A 2,764-nucleotide genomic window follows, 5' to 3' on the forward strand; every position below is an offset into this window, starting at 1 on the left:
GCTCCCCAGCCACTCTTCCTGCAGTCGGTAGCGCTGCAGGGGGTTGTTGTGGCCAAAGAGTAGGACCCTGCACTTGATCTTGCTCAACTTCATACCGTTGGCCTCGGCCCACTGACCCTCTATCCATATCCCTCTGCAGTGCCTTCCTACCCTCCGGCACATCGACACTCCCCCCCAGCTTGGTGTCACCTGCAAACTTACTAAGGGTAGACTCAATCCCCTCATCCAAGTGGTCAATAAAGGTGTTGAATAGGACTGGGTCCTTAAAACTCATTGGCCTTGGGGCTGGCTTGCGGCCTTGTCTGTGCCTGACGCTATCAATAAGCCCTGTGGCTTTCACCAGCCTTTCTGCTGGGCTGCCTCTCCTGCTGTGGGCCCTGCCTGCCATGGGGCTGCCCTGGGTTCCCACTTGTCTCCCCAGGGAGCAGCCCTGCTCCTGCTGACATGTGCTGACTGACTGGAAGTCTGGCCTGGTGCATCTAAGGCTTAATGAGTAGCTTGTCAAAAGTAAATAATTTTTCCTATCCTCACTCGTTGTATACTGCTAACGTTTTAAATTTCTTTGAGAGTAAAAGCATTATTATTCACATAAGCCTTAAGAAATTGCAATTTTATTTTCCTGACATCCCAGTGAAATGAACTGTTAAGACTTTTCTCCTGAGGTAGAATTATGCTGCATGTTGAAACAGCCTCCAGTTTTTGTTGACCAAATGAAAGTCTGAGAGTTGTGGGTTTTTTCTTAAGTATGTAATGCTGCTGCTACCAGTCTTGGTGGCAGTGTTTTTATTCAGATGTGAAAATCCCAGGGAAAGGAACAGATTTCTCATATTTCTCGTCTCATGAGCAGTACTCAGCACCTGCAGGCACTACAGCTCATCTTGCTTGCAGCATTCTTGTTCATGGGATCTTTCATTCAAATCATCCCAAGGCTTTCCCGAAAACATGAAGCAGAGGCCTTTCAGACAGATTCCTCTGATGTATAGCCCTAATTCATCTTCACCACACTTCACTACATGGATTATGTAGACAAGACGATCATACTCCTACAGACAGCCTCTTCACAATATCTTGCATCATTACAGTGTTAAGACAGAATGATCAGACACTCTGGAACTGATGCTGCAACCTTTATAATTTAGCACTGGGTTTTGGCATATCTTTATGTACATGAGAGGTCCAAACCCCCAAAATTAAAGAAGTCATTTTATATTTAAAGACCTTAGTTTACTTATTGCAGAAGGCAATTGAAGGTCAGCTATAAGCACTTTTTAGCCTGCTCTTATGTTTTACAGTGCTTGAAACAGAGATTAGGGGTATCTACTATGGGCACAAACACATTCTTCTGGGGGAAGTATGTTTAATAGATAATACTTTTCACCATTATTTGGAATTGCTGAATGACTCATGAAGCATAGATTCCATTCTTGGCAGTTTTCGGTTTAGAGCCTTCTGTTCTACTGACAATAAACTTTAAAATTATGCCTGAAGCACACAGATAAAATTTTAATCTTTAAGAACTGCAAGACCCGCTTTCACTCACTTTCCGGAATTCATGCTCTTGTCTGGCAAGAATGGCAACTGGAGGTTTAAATCATTCTGATACCAACTACTATTATAAGAATAATTTGTTTCTTTGTCATGTACAATTCAATCCTGTTTATACAGTTCAGTCCTGTGGTATCTTATTTTAACTGATCACTCCTCCTGGGTAATACGACTTCTGTTATGAAGACCTTCTCCTAGAAGGCCTTAAATTAGAAAACAACACAGAACTTAGGAGAATTTTTAAGCTCCTCAGCAAGAACACAATGCCATGAGATCACTAACTGATGCAATCTGTACTATTCCTATAGGGGCACTACCATGTTGAGCATCAGAATAATCCAGTTTCTAAGAATTACTTGCCCAGGGTGGGACTAAAGATGGAGTCGTTATGCAAGTGACAATGTAATTTTAGAGAAGAATGGAATGCTTAATTTAATGTAAGTCTGCAAAAAATGTAACTCGAAAAAATTGGAAACATCCATGCATCCTAGAACAGGACAGAGAAGGGCAGAGTTAGACTATATCAAGCATAAGTAATGATTTTTATATTTCAATAAATGTTAGTCTATTAAAAGCTGAATTCTATGAACAACCAAATACAATGCATAAAGCTAGTGATTGCTGCAGTTTTAAATAAACCAGTAAGTGCTACAGGAGGCTCAGTCACCCAGACCTGTCGAACAGGCAAGGACAATTGAAAGTAGTGCCATATCTCAGGAAGCCATAAAATTACCTTCCAGCCAAGTGGTACAATTCAGTCTTTACTAACACAGGGAATGTATTAATATTCTACTACATTATTGCTATAACTGTAACCATACATTATGATATTGCTGGGGAGAGCCCTAGTTTGGTGTTCTTTGGAGAGCTAATGGTTATGTGCAATAGCTAACTGAGGTACAGCAGCTGTATCATTCATCAGTTGTTGCTCTACTCTCTCCATACTAAGTCACTGGCTAGATTTTTAAAAGGAAGGGAAATTAGCCACTACAACTGTTCCCTTGATCCGGATTTCAACTGGCCAAAACCACCTAAACCAACCCTGGGGGCTAGGGAGGGGGAGGAAGGATCACATAGTAAAAAAATAGTGTTTTATAGTTGTGAACATAGTCAGGAACTATGTTTGGAGAAACAAGGTGTCAAGGAGAAAGAGTATGCCTGCCTTAAGGCCTTTGCTTTCTCTTTTAGAAAATGTCAGTTAAGTTCCTTATCTCTTTCC

At 41.4% G+C, this 2,764-nt stretch overlaps 1 protein-coding gene across 1 annotated transcript in view; it reads right to left on the minus strand.

Moving 5' to 3' along the window:
* LOC104280952 (protein FAM198B-like) overlaps positions 1 to 2,764 on the minus strand; it is a gene marked incomplete at its 5' end in the record, with an annotated part of 5,717 nt that overhangs the window by 2,520 nt on the left and 433 nt on the right. The window lies entirely within an intron of this gene.

Source organism: Apaloderma vittatum, unplaced genomic scaffold, assembly GCF_000703405.1.
Source record: "Apaloderma vittatum isolate BGI_N311 unplaced genomic scaffold, ASM70340v1 scaffold671, whole genome shotgun sequence".
NCBI classification, from domain to species: domain Eukaryota; kingdom Metazoa; phylum Chordata; class Aves; order Trogoniformes; family Trogonidae; genus Apaloderma; species Apaloderma vittatum.